This window comes from Myotis nattereri (assembly GCF_964212035.1).
Source record: "Myotis nattereri genome assembly, chromosome: 2".
NCBI lineage: Eukaryota > Metazoa > Chordata > Mammalia > Chiroptera > Vespertilionidae > Myotis > Myotis nattereri.
Window position 1 is genome coordinate 71,391,991 of NC_138076.1, and position 17,665 is coordinate 71,409,655.

Here is a 17,665-nt window from a genome sequence, read left to right on the forward strand (position 1 = left end):
TTGGCTCAGTGAATAGAGAGTCAGCCTGTGGACCAAGGGGTCCTGGGTTTGTTTCAGGTCAAGGGCATGTACCTTGGTTACAGGATTCTCCTTGGCCTGGGCCCTGGTCTGGGTGCACACAGGAGGCAACCAATCCATGTGTTTCTCTCCCATTGATGTTTCTCTCTGTCTTTCCCTTTCTCTTCTGCTCTCCTTAAAATCAATGGAAAAGTATCCTCAGGTGAGGCTTTACAACAACAAAAATAAATGAAATGAACCAAGAGATAATAAAAATAGGACCAATATATTCAGTGTATAATCTTTTAAATTTAATGTTATATTATTCTTAATGAGGCTGTCAGATTAATAAAATAAAATATCTTTAACTTTTAAGTGAATACAATTTTTACCCCATGTCAGTAATCTAAAAGCCTATAGCATTTCCCGCCTATGCATTGTCCCCCAAATTCCAATGCATAAAAACCATGGAGATATGCAGTCTCTCCAAAGGAATTATTAGGACAAACGCTACTTCATATATATATGTATATATATATATATATATATATATATATATATATATATCCTATCTAATAAAAGAGAAACATGGTAATTAGCCGTACGACTGCTACCCTTCCCATTGGCTAATCAGCGAGATATGCAAATTAATCGACAGCCAACATGGCGGCTAATTTGCATATGTCAGCCCCAAGCCTTGGACTGAGGCTTTAGGCTGGGGCCTGGGCGGAGCCAGCCAGCTATGCTTGATGGCGGCAGCGGCAGGGAGCTGGGGGTGCCCTGGCCCAGGCCTAACACCTCGGCCAGAGGCTTTAGGTTTGGGTAGGGGAGGAGCCAGCCAGGGATCCTTGATAGCAGTTGCCGCAGGGAACTGGGGCGGAGCCAGCCAGCGATCAGTGGCGGGGAGCCGGGGGTGCCCCATCCAGGCCTAAAGCCTGGGCCTGAGGTTTTAGTCCAGGGCCGGGGCAGAGCCAGCCAGCGGTCATTGATGGCAGAGGCTGCCGCGGGGAGCTGGGGGTGCCCCGGCCCAGGCCTAAACCCTCGGCCTGAGGCGTTAGGCCTGGGTCAGGGAGGAGCCAGACAGCGATCGTTGATGGCAGTGAAGGCAAGGAGCATGGGGGGAGGGGCCCTGGCCCAGGCCTAACACCTCAGCCAGAGGCTTTAGGCTTGGATGGGGCGGAGCCACCATGCAATCCTTGATGGCGGCTTTGGCAGGGAACCGGGGTGGAGCCATCCAGTGATCGGTGGAAGGGAGCTGGGGGTGCCCCCATCCAGGTCTAAAGCCTCGGCCTGAGGCTTTTGGCCGGGGCCGGGGTGGAGCCAGCCAGCGATCAGCGGCAGCAGGGAGCTGGGGGGAGGCACCGGCCTAGGCCCAGGCCTAACACCTCAACCAGAGGCTTTAGGCTTGGGCAGGGGAGGAGCCAGCCAGGGATCATTGATGGCTGCAGTGGCGGGGAACCGGGGCGGAGCCAGCCAGCGATCCTTGATGGCAGTGGCAACAGCTGTGGGGAGCTGGGGGTGCCTGGACCCAGATCTAAAACCTCGGCCTGAGGCTTTAGGCTTGGGCCCAGGAGGAGCCATCCAGCGATTGTTGATGGTGGCAGCGATGGGGAACCGGGGCCAAGCCAGCCAGTGATCCTTGATGGCAGCGGCGGCAGGGAGCTGGGGGTGCCCCGGCCCAGGCCTAAAACCTCGGCCTGAGGCTTTAGGTTTGGGCCGGGGAGGAGCCAGCCAGCAATCATTGAGCCAGCGATCATTGATGGCTGCCCAGGCCTAACACCTCAGCCTGAGGCTTTAGGCTTGGGCCAAGGAGGAGCCAGCCAGCGATCATTGATGGTGGCAGCGGCGGGGAGCTGGGGGTTCCCTGGCCCAGGGCTAATGACTCGCCAGAGGCGTTAGGCCCAGGCAGGGGCCATACCGGCAATTGGTGTGAACTACAGAGGAAACACCATTTCTGACTGCTGATTGGCTAAGCTCCCTGTATGCCACTGGTAATATTCTTAGTAACTTGGGTAATGAGAGTCCAAGTAGGTGATCTAGGGTTTTTTTACTACACTCCTGGAGAAAAAAAGGAAGGTCTGCTGCTGGAGGGCTAAGAAATGTCATATCCTGCCCTAGCTGGTTTGGCTCAGTGGGTAATGCCTCGGCCTGCCCAACGCAGATTCTGGGTCCAATTCTGACCAAGGGCATGAACCTAGGTTGCAGGTTCCTCCCTGGTCCGGACCCAGATCAGGGCTCATGCAGGAGGCAACCAATCAAAGTGTTCCTCTCACTTTGATGTTTCTCTCTGTCTTTCCCTTTCTCACCCACATTCTCTAAAAATCAATGGAAACATATCCTCAGGTGAGGAGGAGGAAAGAAAGAAAGAAAGAAAGAAAGAAAGAAAGAAAGAAAGAAAGAAAGAAAGAGAGAAAGGGAGGGAGGGAGGAAGGAAGGAAGGAAGGAAGGAAGGAAGGAAGGAAGGAAGGGAGGGAGGGAGGAAGGAAGAAAGAAAGAAAGAAAGAAAGAAAGAAAGAAAGAAAGAAAGAAAGAAAGAAAGAAAGAAAGAAAGAAAAAAAGAAAGAAAGGTCATATCCTATGAAAGACACTTCTTGAAAATGCATAAAGAAAGTTGTCATTTTTTTCATGGTAAAGGGACTGGAGTCCGTGTTGATGAAAACACCTTGGTGGCTGCCGTGACTGGCAGTGGCTGCAACAGTGCGGTGATGGGGCTGGTGCCTTCCCCTGATCAGCCTGGTCGACTCCCACAAAGGGAGGCCAGACTGTGGCTTAGCCCCACTCCCCAAAGGGAGCAGAGAGCAGGGAGTAGGACATCCCCTAGGGCTCCCAGCTGGGCTGAGGGACCACCCCCCCCCCCGCCTCCAGTGCGCAGATTTTTGTGCACCAGGCCTCTAGTATATATATATATATATATATATATATATATATATATATATATATATCTACACTAATAAAAGAGAAAAATGGTAATTGGCGTATGGCGATACCGTTTTCATTGGCTAATCAGGGCTGTATGCAAATTAACTGCCAACTAAGATTGGCAGTTAACTGCCAACTAAGATTGGCAGTTAACTGCCAACAAGATGGCGGCTAATTTGCATATGTAGGCACAATGCAGGGAGGTGAAAGGGAAAGCAGGAAGAAGCCCCCTGCCACTGACAGTGATCTGAAACCCAGGGGGGAGCTAAGAGCTGGGGGGCAGGGCAAAGGCAGCCCTGGGGCCGCCTTTGCCCTGCCCCCCAGCCATGATCGGAGAATCAGGCGCCTTGGCCGCCCTGGCCAGTGATAGCAGGAAGTAGGGGTGGAGCCAGCGATGGGAGCTGGGCACGGTCGAAGCTGGCAGTCCCAGGAGCTAGGGGTCCCTTGCCTGGGCCTAAAGCGAAGCCCACGATTGCAGCGCCCCCCGTTGCCACTGCAGGTCCCCGCTGCCTGGGCCGGACGCCTAGGCCTGAGGCGTTAGGCCTGGGCAGGGGCGGATCCTGCAACCACGGGGAGCTGGGAGTCCCCGCCCAGGCCTGACACCTCTGCCGGAGGCCTCAGGCCTGGTCAAAGGGCCGATCCGGTGATTGGTGATCGGAGGGTGATGAGGGTCAACTCCTCTGGCCGAGGCATCAGGCCTGGGTGGGGGCGGAGCCGGGGATTGGGGGGATATGATGGTCCCCTTGCCCAGGCCTGAAGCCTGGGTCAGAGGCGTCAGGCTTGGGCGGGGGGTGGAGCAAGCGATCAGAGGGAGATGGGGGTCCCCTGCCCAGGCATGATTCCTGGGCCAGAGGCCTCAGGCCTGGGCGGGGGCCAGAGCCAGTGATCGGGGGAAGATGGGGGTCCCCTGTCCAAGCCTGACACCTCTGGGCAAGGGGCCGATCAGGTGATCGGAGGGTGATGGGGGTCAACGCCTGAGGGCTCCCAGTATGTGAGAGGGGGCAGGCTGGGCTGAGGGACACTCTCCCCCACACACACACCCAGTGCATGAATTTCGTGCACCGGGCCCCTAGTATATATATATTTAGAAATAGCTCATCACTGCTGCTGCTTTTATTGAGTGAGCAATGATGGAGATGAGGCACTTTATCTTTTGGAAATGAGATTATTCTTCACTAATACTGCAGCTTTATAGTAAAATGCCTCTTATTTTTAACATCTATAAGTCTGTCATACACATATACTCAAATACAAATATGTACCATTACCCAGGGTAAGAAAAATCAGGGTAGCAAGGAAAGATGTGCTCACCAGACTAGATATGATGCTGGGATATAAAATGTTCACTTGTGTCAGCTTTTCCTTAATGTATTATATAATGGCTTTCAATGGACAATGACAATATCTAATCAAATAACAATAAATAATATTTTAATCAAATTAGCAAAGTTTACATTCTAATTTCTTCAGATATTTTTATGTCCCATTTTCTCTGCTCTCCTTCTATTACCAGGATAGTAGTTTCATGTATGCCAAATGGTTAACACTGTTCCACAATCTAGTTAGACACTGCACATTATTTCACAAATGTTTTTCTTTCAGTCCTTTAATTTATAATTTTTATTGACCTGTATTTAGGTTCACTAATACATTATTTAGCAAGAACCAATCAACTAATAACACCATCTGTTCTGTGTATACATGAGTCTGTCTCCACTTTGTTATTGTGTACATTAGATTCCATAGGTAAGTGAAATCATATGTTACTTGTCTTTCTCTAACTGGATTATTTCACTTAGCATAATACTCTCCAGGTCCATCCATGCCGTCAGAAAAGGTAAGATTTCCTTCTTTTTTATGCCTGAGTAGGATTCCATTGTATAAATGTACAGAGCTTTTTTTTTTTTTTTTTATTGATTATTTTTACAGAGAGGAAGGGAGAGAGATAGAGAGTTAGAAACATCAATGAGAGAGAAATATCGATCAGCTGCCTCCTGCACATCTCCTACTGGGGATATGCCTGCAACCCAGGTACATGCCCTTGACCGGAATCGAACCTGGGACCTTTCAGTCCGCAGGCCGATGCTCTATCCACTGAGCCAAACTGGCTTCGGCCAGCTTTTTAATCCACTCACCTACTGATGGACACCAGGGCTGCTTCCATATCTTGGCTATTGTAAATAACGCTACAATGAACATGGGAGTGCATATATTCTTTCAGATTAGAGTTTCAGGTTTCTTTGGGTATATTCCCAGAAGTAGAATTGCTGGGTCATAAGGCAATTGCATTTTTAATTTTTTAAGGAAACTCCATACTGATTTCCCCAGGGTTGCACCTATCTGCATTCCCACCAGCAGTGCAGGAGTGTTCCCTTTTCTCCCCAACCTCAACAACACTTGTCTGTTGATTTACTGATGATAGACATTTTGACAGGTATGAGGTGATAGCTCATTGTGATTTTAATTTGCATTTCTCTGAAGATTAGTGACCTTGAGCTTCCTTTCAGATGTCTATTGGCCATTTGTATGTCCTCTTTGGAGAAGTGTCTATTCAGGTCCTTTGCCCATTTCTTAATTGGATTGTTGTTGTTTTGTTTTTGTTGATGGTGTTGTTTTGTTTTTGGTATTGAGTTTTATAAGTTCCTTATACATCTTGAATATTAAGTCCTTGCAGTTATACCTATGAATACATTCTTCCATTCAGTGGGTTGTCATTTCATTTTATTAATGGTTCCTTGTGATGTACAAAAACATTTTTGTTTGATGTAGTCCCATTTGTTTATTTTTTCATTTGTTTCCCTTGCCTCAGATGAATGTCAGAAAAAATATTGCTATGAGTAATGTCTGAGATTTTACTGCCTGTGTTTTCACTAGTATTTTTATGGTTTTGATCCAACATTTAAGTCTTTAATCCATTTTGAGTTTATTATTGTGTATGAGGTAAGACAGGATTCATTTATGTGCTTTTTAAATGAGCACCCAAGTTATCCTGGTGCAGGTTGTATGGGACAACTTTCTGGAAGAAGAAAAAAAAAGTCTTGTTAGGTCAAATAAAATAAGTGAGAATTCATGAGGGACTGCAATTTCCAACTTTACTCAGGGCAGATTGGATTTTTCTATCTGTATAGAGCTTTCATAAAATTTCTGTTGAAATCACATTGTCCAAAAGACCTGTGGAATGCCTTGCCCAGTATGATCATAATGAATCTCAACTTGTTTTCACTTGGTGGCAGTACAATCATTCAGTGTGACCTGAATGTGTGAAGTTTGGCTTTAGGACTGACTAAAAGATTTTATGTTGGGCTGAAACCAAGAGCTGTCTGACCAAACTTGACATTTACTGGCATAACTCAATTTTGTACTGATGTTTGAATGTTCACAGAATCCTTTGCCCTGCTTCTCAGCACTATTGATGTCTTAAACTATTTCATTTATCAAAGGCTCTATCTCCAAGAGAACAAAAATCAAGCATAGGTCATTTTAATACAAGCACTCAATCAATTTTTCAATTTTAACTTTGATAGAATCAAATGATTTGAGTGTTTTTACTCAGAGCATTCTATTTCAGCTTTATGAATAGAACTGAACTGATTTTCTGTTTATCTGCCTATAGAAAAAATACCTAACCAACACCTAACTAACTAACCATATATATATATATATATATATATATATATATATATATATATGTGTGTGTGTGTATATATATGTATATATATATATATATATATATATATATATATAGTATATCTTTCTACCTCCTACCCTCATTATTGTGCTTGCTAATGTGTATGTTCTGTGTGAATGCATGCATATATTACAAATTGATATAATTTATATCTATAGATGAAATGGATAATAGATACATAGATTGATAGACAGATATATCTTACTATGCTATTCCATTTGACTATCATAATACTATGCCTCTCTTTATCAGAAGAAAACACTTTCAGTTTGTACAAGATTACTTCAGTTTTCAGGATGACCTGAAAAGTCTATCATGAGTGAAACATAAAACAAGAAGAAAGAAAGAAAGAAGAAAGAAAGAAAGAAAGAAAGAAAGAAAGAAAGAAAGAAAGAAAGAAAGAAAGAACTAGAAAGCACCAAGTTGGTACTTCGGGCGTTGTTAAAAATTATCTTGACTCAGATCATTTTTGCTTTTATAAGAATCTTATAATTTGTGTACAATGTGTCTGGATATTAAACTCAGGTACTATTAAATAAATGAACTCTTTAAAGTCGTAAATATTATGCAAAACTGAAAATAGTCTCATTTAGTAAAATATGCCTTGCTAAAATATGAAAGTATATTGAATTACACAGTATAAATACATATATTTATATATGTAAGCTGCTTTACAATTTTGATCAATCCCTTAATGTAGTTATTTTACAGAAATGCTTATATATTTTATATATTCAGACCAAAAGATTGTCAAAATTTATTATTTATATATATGTATTTATGTCCATACATATTCAATGGACACCAAATATTTATTGAGAAACAATTATGTTTGGAATTGAGCACAGAACAAAATAAAGACATTGGCCCATATGAAACTTCCATTCTTGTATTTCTTTGGAATAATGAATAACTAGAAAAATAATTTACCCAAAATGTTTATCATATGACACAAGAAGAAATGTGGTATGGAAAAACAAAAGCAGACAGAACCTAAACACAGAACCTACACAGAACCTAGAGACAGAAGAACTTCGCTGGAGAGAACATGGCAAAAGATCCTGGACAGAAACTGGCCACAGAACCTAGAGACAGAACCTGGCTACAGAACCTGGATAGAACATGGCAAGAGAACTTGACTAGAACCTGGTGACTGAACCTGGCTGGAGAACCTGGACAGAACCTGGCTGGAGAACCTGGACAGAACCTGCTGCGATCCTGCTGGCTGACGTCTGGCGGTATTTGTTACAGAGTTTCTTAAACTGCAGGCTCAGAGGCCTGCAGCGGCAGGCGGGAAACATTGGTTTCCTCCGTCACTGAGGAAGGCAAGCCTCATGTTAGTTTCAAGCTGCCTGGCTGCCGGCCGCCATCTTGGCTGTCAGTTAATTTGCATATCTCGCTGATTAGCCCATGGGAAGGGTAGCGATCGTACGCCAATTACCATGTTTCTCTTTTATTAGTGTAGAATACCACATGTTCTTCATTCATTCATCTGTCAATGGACACCTATGTAGCTTTCATATCTTGGCTATTGTAAGTAAGACAAGATAAGGAAACATTTTGCCAAGATATACAAAAAAAGGATACTTTTTATTTTTAAATATGATTTTATTAATTTTAGAAAGAGCAAGGGAGAGAGAAAGAGGCAAAGAAACATCAATGATGAGAACGAATCTTTGATCAGCTGTGTATATATATATACACTTATCTTTTACTCTGCTTTATTTCTGAACATTCAAATGACCAAGGTAATGTAGAAATATCATGTGAATATAAACCTGACCTTAATCTTGTATACCTCTCATACATATGTTGCTGGTGGAAACAGGATACTTTCATCCATCAGGAGAAAAGCACTTTCGAGAGTCTTGCACAGGAAGATGCAAGCAATAGTGCCCTTGGCTACCAGATGTCTGATCCACGACCAGGTGGCTCAGCCCTCTTGCTGGGAAGAAGTCCAGCCTCTGGGGCCTCAGACCCTCATGGCACCTGTAAGGCCCAGGAGGGCCAGCATCCAGAGAGGCAGAACCTCCCTGTGTCTCATTTTCCCATCTGAATGTCTGCTGCCTAGGCTGCACTGGGACCCATGCAGCTGCTAAAGAGAGAGTGAAAATGAACCTCGGCCTTTGGTAAGCTTTGAGTATATCTTTGGGTATGGGAAGGGGTAAGCGTTCCTTCCAAGTAACCAATCTTCTTCCTAATTATTCTTGGGCTTATGCTGGTGCCTCCGCCTATCCAGTACCTTCCTGGATCTTGCAGTGGTTCTCAACCTTCTGGCCCTTTAAATACAGTTCCTCACATTGTGACCCAACCATAAAATTATTTTCGTTGCTACTTCATAACTGTAATATTGCTATTGTTATGAATCATAATGTAAATATCTGATATGCAGGATGGTCTCAGGCGACTCCTGTGAAAGGGTCGTTTGACCGCCAAAGGGGTCGCGACCCACAGGTTGAGAACCGCTGTATCTAGGGTTTCGTGCCCTTATCTTACCCAGTCTTTTCTCCAGATTTCCCCAAGCTAGACTCCTCCCCTTTGTAGTGACCATCGTGACTCTACTGTGCATGCCTCAGCAGAGAACTTACCCCTTACGTAGTATCCCTCCCCGGGGAATCTCTGGGAAGGGGCTGGTTGTTTCCTGGGGACACTGGGAAACCCATCCTTTCTCCCTACTCGGAGGAAGGATGAATGTCAGTCCTTTTGGGGGCCATGGGGCTATCTCCCTCTTAATCAATGCCTGGCTCCCTTCTCTTTTGTTGATGTCTAGTTGCCTCCTACTATAACACATATAGAACTGATTTGAATTGTTATTTTTATGGCTTTTTCAGCTCTTAGAGACTAAATGATAGTGTTCCCAGAAAAGAAAAGTGGAATCAGTTTTCCTAAATCAAATATACGTATTTGCTTCTCAGAACCCATGGCTTTTGGATATTCAGTTTTTCATATGGCGGCATAGGCCTCTGATGATACAACTTTTTTTTTAATCCTGTTTTATTAAATGTCAAAAAATGTAAAGTTGAAAGCTCCTGTTGAAGGCTCATGTAATTAATGATCTCTCTCGCTCTCCTCTCCTCTCCTCTCCTCTCCTCTCCTCTCCTCTCCTCTCCTCTCCTCTCCTCTCCTCTCCTCTCCTCCCCTCTCCTCTCCTCTCCACACATACACACACACACACACACACACACACACACACACACACACACACGTTTTCCAAAGACACTCTGTAAAAGATTTATGGTATCATGCAAGTTTTATATCAGCAAATTCACAAATGCTTTCACCAGTGAATCCCTCAGGAGTTCTGCTTTTTAAATGTCGAAATACAGCTCTTAAACTTCAAAAGAGGAGAGATTTTGTGTGAAAGGTTTATGAGCAAAAGGTGAAATAATAATGTTGAAGGAAATCTCAGCCCTAATAGTTCAAGAACTTTATTCTTTTGTGGTTAAGTTAAACATGGGACAACATCATAACCCAAATTGTCTAGACAGCAGCTTATCATATTGCAAGAAGTATGATAGCACTATGTATCATGGTTGCAAAAGAAATTTTTATAAGATCATACTATAATTCTAGCCCATCAATTTACCTCCTAATTTACATGTTTACAAAGCTGTCATTTAATATTTGTGTATTTAGTCACATTATAACAGTAAAATATGAAAAGAAAAATTTTCCTCAGGATAACCTATTTATTATACCTGAGTTAATTTGTCAATAGAAAAAAAAAAGAAAAGAAAAGAGAAGCTTTTTGAAGTCCTTGTGCCTCAATACTGGTATTTCAGACAATTTTGTGAGATTATTTCTTTTCCAGGGTTAATATTGGGCATGCAGTTTTATAAACATTTAACTCATTTAATTCTAAAATAAATCTACAAGGTATGTGCTGCTAATATCCCCATTTTCAATATAAGGAAATTGATGCATGGCAATTTTAAATTGTATTTTTATTTATTCACACAGTTGTTAAGTGGCAAAGCTGGGACTCGAACCTAGGTAAGCCTTTACTCTAACCATCATATGTAGGTAACCTATTTGCCTTATATTGACCTTGTTGTTCAAACCATTATTATATCACAAATTCAATTGCTTTACCTGCATCTACTTCTGATTATGAAATTAGGTTAATTTCTTTTTATTTTTATGGTTACAATTCCATGGAGCTGCCTCATTGTTGTATCCTAATAATGTCCCTGGTATATGGTATGTAAAAGTGCAATGACTTCCCCATTACTACCTCATTGATCTTTTTTCAAAGTCTAACATACCATTAAGACATACAGATATTTTTGGGTTGTCATTTGCAAATTATTTTTAATAAATGTTAATTTTAACTGATATCAACTTTTTAGTATTATTTTTTGAGTCTATTAATTTAGACAGTTATTTCCCATACAATCAGACATTTAATCAACAATTCATTATTGACTATTTCTAATACTGTCAAAAAGATACCAGGAACATATATTTTATTAGATAATGTGGGCAATTTAACAAGAAAAGGAGATTGTAATGAGAACTATGATACAAAAATGGAAAGCTCATATTTAATAATTTATAGTCGTGATAGAATATATGGTACATAAACAATTTTTTTCTGTAGAATTCTATTTAAGTGTTCACCTCTCTCTCTCTCCCTTTCTCTCTTCTCTCCCTCTGTCAAAGCTTCTGTCACACATCAAACCTGAAAATACACACAATAAAATTTTCATTAAGATATTTTGTATAATCACAAAAGTTTATTCAGACTATTGCCACTTCTGCATATCTCCATAGATACTATCAAAATACAATTTAATAATATCTTGTTTAGCATTCTTTCAATTGTTTCCTAAATGTACAACTTGTTCTCACAGGCTATTCATTTTTAAAAAATATATTTTATTGATTTTTTTACAGAAAGGAAGGGAGAAGGATAGAGAGTTAGAAGCATTGATGACAGAGAAACATCAATCAGCTGCCTCCTGCACATCGCCCACTGGGGATGTGCCCGCAACCAAGGTACATGCCCTTGACCACAATCGAACCTGGGACCTTTCAGTCCACAGGCCGATGCTCTATCCACTGAGCCAAACCGTTTAGGGCCCACAGTCTATTCTTAACAATAAACATTGATCCCAATTTCATTCAAAGTAAAAATCAAAGTCCTTCCAATGAATTTCAAAACTTTGCTTTATTTGATGCCAATTGACTTCCTGATATCATCACCAACTATTCTCTAACTTGCTCCCCCTTTTTAACCACACGTGCTGCTGTTTTTCCTCAGATATTCATGGCATGATTCTGCTTGATGATCTTTGCACTGAATCATGACTCTGCCTAGGCCCTAGACTGTTCTTGCCCCAGACATACATATTACCAATTCTTCAATTACTTACTCAAATATTTTGTTGTTAATAAGCCTTACCCTTACCACAAAGGTAAAGCTATACCTTCTTAACTTTCATATTCATAATCACTTCTTACTCTGAATTACTTCCCTCCAAGAATCATATGCACTATTAAAATATTAGTAATGTAATTATCTATTGTGTTTATGCTTCATGTTAATGCTACTCCAAATATAATTTAACTTCTTCAGGGCAATTATTTTTGGCTAGTTCATTCACTGATATACCTTAAGTCCCTACAGTAATTCTGAGCATAAAGTGGCTGCCCGATAAAATTTTAAGAGAAATAAATAAAGATTTATGAATTGTGGTAATGTTAACCAAGTAAAATGATAATTCAAAGATTTTTTGGGGTAAAAAATATTACACTTGGACAAAATGTAAGGATTAAAAAATAATTATTTAAAAGGAAAAGTATTCACAGAAACAGAGGTCAAAAAAAGAGTTTATTCATGGAAAGTTGCGACACTAAGGAGTAAGAGTTTATGTTTGTGGCCTTTTCTGTGAGGATATTCTTCACCTCTTACAGGTACAGCATAGAAAATACTTTGAAATATTGCAGCCTTACTGGCTCAAGATAGCAAAAAATGAGTTCAAGAATAAATAATTTAAGAGGGAGTTGAAATAGGTGAAGGGATTAAGAAGTGCAAATTGGTAGTTACAAAGGAGTCACAGGGATATAGAGCACAGCCTAGACCAGTGGTCGGCAAACTCATTTAGTCAACAGAGCCAAATATCAACAGCACAACGATTGAAATTTCTTTTGAGAGCCAAATTTTTTAAACTTAAACTATATAGGTAGGTACATTGTTATTAATTTAATTAGGGTACTCCTAAGGCTTGGGAAGAGCCACACTCAAGAGGCCAAAAAGCCGCATGTGGCTTGCAAGCTGCAGTTTGCCAACCATGGGCCCAGGCAATATAGTCAATGATATTGTAATTACTTATGTATGGTGCCAGGTGGGCACTAGAAATATCAGGGGAACATTTTGTAAAGTGTATGATTATCTAACCACTATGTGTATACCGGAAACTAACACAACATAATATTGAATGTAGACTGTAATTGAAAAATAAATTTTAAATTAAAAAATGGGATAGCAGGGAAGGGCAGAATCACATAAAGGGTGTGATCCTAATCTATACTAATAAAAGGGTAATATGCTAATTAGACCAGGAGACCTTCCGGACATCCTTCTGGACAAAGCCATGGAGGCGGGCCGAGGCAGAGGCAGTTATGGGCGATCAGGCTGGCAGGGAGGGCAGTTGGGGGTGAACAGGCCAGTGCAGGGGGGCAGTTGGGGCAATCAGGCCAGCAGGGGGGGGGAGGGGGGCAGATGGAAGGGAGAGCAGATGGGGGCGATCAGGCAAGCAGGCAGCGTGGTTATGGGTGATCAGGAAGGCAGACAGGTGAGTGGTTAGGAGCCAGAGGTCCCGGATTGCGAGAGGGATGTCCCACTGCCCATGGGATTGGGCCTAAACCAGCAGTCAGACACCCCCCAAAGGGTCCCAGATTGGAGAGGGTGCAGGCCGAGCTGAGGGACGCCAACATCCCCATATACGAATTTTGTGCACCAGGCCACTAGTCCTATCTAATAAAGAGGGAATATGCTAATTGCCCCTCACACTGTTGCAAAGATGGAGGCACCCACAGCCAATAAGGAGGGAATATGCTAATTGACTGCCACACCCTTAAAGATGTCAGCGCCTACAGTCACAAGATGGTGGCACCCAGTCTCTTCAGCCCCCCATCTGCCCAGGGCCAGCCTAAGGCACAAGCAAGCCTCAGATGGTGGCTGCCCAGCCACCCAGGGCTGACCCGAGGGCCGACCAAACGACTGAACAAGCAGGCTGCATGGGGCGACCAGGCCAGTGGGGGTCCCTGAGGGGCAACCAGGCTGGCAGGGGGAGCAGTGGGGGTGATCAGGCCAGCATGGGGAGCCATTGCTGGTGACCAGGTCGGCAGGGGTCCAGTAAGAGGCGACCAGGCTGGCGGGGGGAGGGGGGTGAATTGGGGGTGGCCAGGTCGGCAGAGGGGGGCAGTTAGGGGTTACCAGGCCAGGGGGGAAGTTAGGAGTGACCAGGCAGGCAGGCAGGTGAGCGATTAGGAGCCAGCGGTCCAGGATTGTGAGAGGGCTATCTGACTGCTGGTCTAGACTGGCAGTCAGATGTCCTCCGAGGGATCCTGGATTAGAGAAGGTGCAGGCTGGGCTGAGGGGACCCCCCTCCATGCATGAATTTCTTGCACTGGGACTCTAGTCTTAAATAAAAATCACAAATTTTAATACATTAAAATTAAGAATGTCTTTTTGTAAAAAATACAGAAAAATTAACTCTGATGCTATTAGAGCTTTCTGGAGAGAGATGACAACTCCCCTATTTAGATAATTTTAAATCAGATGCAGAAGATGTCTCTCTCTCTCTCTCTCTCTCTCTCTCTCTCTCTCTCTCTCTCTCTCTCAGTAGATAATAGTTTCAGTATTTGATATCACAGATTACTAGCCTCAAGTGTGAATACATTTCCCTCCCTGTCTCTTGTTCACAAATATTGATGACAAAATACCTCCTAAGTGTAGTGGGGCACATTTTTTAAAAGTTCTTTCATTTTCAATGGTGTTGTAGATGTTTCACCTTAGTGACCAAATTCAGTCTGCAGAGTCATTTTATTCAGGCAGTGTTTTAAAAGAATTGAATCAGCTTGTCCCTAAGAAAGGGCAAGCAATTTCTCATGTGCTGTAGGCAGCACCACTTCTGGTTATTTTATTAAACTCAGACTGATCATATATTCATAGAACCTGAAGGAATCTGATTTTTGTGACACCTGCTTTAAAATTAGTTCTGGGACAACAGACATGGCATCAAATGTGTACCACCATTCCCTTCTCTTGAATTTATGTAAATCTTTGCTTTTTATGTATCATACTTTCTATAGATGGAATCAAAATCTCTTATCTTTCTTTCTCTTCCTCTTATTTTTCCTTTCTTCCTATCCTCTCCTTGAGCAAATATTTCTGAGACACTTAATCTAGACCTTTATGCAAAACAATGAAAGTAATTTGCATTGTAATGAAATATCTTTGCTATTCTGATTCCACTGAACATTAAAACCACACACACACAAAAATATTTATAGTCAATCAATATAGTCAATAAAGAAAATGCAAACCACTCATGTCAAAATGGGTTTAACTATATTATCCCATAAGTGTTATTAATTGAGCATTTATATAAATTTTGAGAATACATAACTATTAAGTAAATATATATCACATTTATTTTTCTGAAGAAAAAAAATTCCATGAACTATTCTTTAAAAAATATTTTTTTTATTTGGAGTTTACAGTTAACACCAGTCATGCATGGGTTATTTGATCCTTCTAGCCAATGTACTTGCTTCAAAGACATTCTTTTCTCAACCTCACCTCACAACAAAATTTGACATATAATAATATCTTATAATCCTATCTAATAAAAGAGAAACATGGTAATTGGCATACGAGCGCTACCCTTCCCATTGGCTAATCAGCGAGATATGCAAATTAACTGCCAGCCAAGATGTCGGCCAGCAGCCAGGCAGCTTGAAACTAACATGAGGCTTGCTTGCTTCAGTGACGGAGGACTCCAATGTTCCCCGCCTGCTGCTGCAGGCCTCTGAGCTGCAAGCAACTATGTAACAAACATAGAAGCCAAACAAAACCCCCAGAAACCTGACGGGATTCAGCCAGCAGGATCGCAACATTGTAAGCAAAGGCCAGAAACCTGCTTTCAGCAGCAGAGGTCTAAGAGCTGGAGCCAAGCCTCAAAGCTAAAGCTGGCCCAGAATAAAAAAGAAAAAAGAAAAAAAGGAGCGGTTGGGAGCTTCAGTCACACCCAGCCTGAAAACAGCCCTCAGCTCCTCACCCAGACTGGCCAGGCACCCCAGTGGGGACCCCCACCCTGAAGGGTGTGTTACCAGCTGCAAACAGCCATCATCCCCTCACCCAGGCTGGCCAGGCACCCAGTGGGGACCCCCACCCTGATTCAGGACACCCTTCAGGGCACACCAGCTGGCCCCCACCCATGCACCAGGCCTCTACCCTATATAGTAAAAGGATAATATGCCTCCCAGCACCGGGATCAGCGGAGCAGCGAGGCCTCCCAGCACTGGGATCAGCGTGACAGGGGTCAGCGCCCAAACCCCCTGATCGCCTTGTGGCTCTGTGTGTAACAGGGTGCGGCCCCCCATCCCTCCCCCCCCCATGGGCCCTGCTCTGTGTGTGACGGGGTAGAGCCATAACCTCCCCATCGGCCCTGCCCTGAGTGTGACAGTGGTGGCACCCCAACCCCCTTATGGGCCCTGCTCTGTGCGTGACAGGGAGCTGCGCCCCAACCCCCTGATTGGCCCTGCTCTGTGCGTGACAGGGTACAGAGCCCCAACCCCCCTGATGGGCCCTGCTCTGTTAGTGACAGGGGGAAATGCTCCAACCCGCTGATGGGCCCTGCTCTGTGTGTGACGGGGTGGCGCCGCAACCTCCCCATTGACCCTGCCTTGAGTGTGACAGGGGATGGTGCCCCAACCCCCCAATCGGCCCTACCCTGAGCGTGACTGAGAGTGGAATCACAACCTCCCGATCGCCCTGCTCTGTGTATGACAGGGGGAGGCGCCCGAACTCCCCAATCGGCCCTGCTCTGAGCCTGACCAGGGGCTGCACCTAGGGATTGGGCCTGCCCTCTGCCACCCGGGAGCAAGCCTAAGCCAGCAGGTCATTATCTCCCAAGGGGTCCCAGCCTCGAGAGGGCACAGGCCGGGCTGAGGGACCCCCCTCCCCCGCGAGTGCACAAATGTTTGTGCACCGGGCCTCTAGTTTAGCATAATGAAAGAGAAAGTTTAAATTGCATATTTGCCTATGTATAGAAAACTTGGTTAACATCAAGATCATAAATTCTGACTTCCCCTTCAATGTTACTTTTTAAACTATTGTTCCCCTGTCTTCCAGTTAAATATAATGTTTCTCCTTTTTTGTATTGCAGACTGGTATATAATACAGGTTCAAAAAATGGTATACTTTGGGCTTGTATATAATAGATTTGAACTACAGAAAAACATTGTCCAGTTATATCATATTAACTAAATTGAAGTAACAGAATGAATGAAGTTTCTATTGACAGAAAAAATGTTTGCTTTTGGAAAATATGTATAACACTGCTAACATTACTTAAAATTTTTTAATATCTTTTTATTGATTTCACGAAGGGAGGAAGAGAGAGAGAGAGAGAGAGAGAGAGAGAGAGAGAGATGGAAACTTCAATGATGAGAGAGAATCATTGATCAGCTGCCTCCTGCATGCCCCACACTGGGGATCAAGCCCATACCTGGGTATATGCCTGACTGGGAATTGAACCATGAACTCCTGGTTGATAAGTTGATGCTCAACAACTAAGCCATGCTGGCGGGCTTAAACTTCTTAAAATTTGTATTTAAAATTTAATTTAAAACATGTAGTCAAGAATGTGTGTTTGTTTTGAACTATTATTAATTGCATTTGGTTTTATTTTGTGTCAGAGACTTTTGAATCATTTAACTATCCATATTAAAATATTTAGGAAGGTATGTTTATAAAAGACAAATATAACAAGAAACATCATGTAACATAATTGATATATTAAATTGAAATTATATCTTATGAAAGGCTTA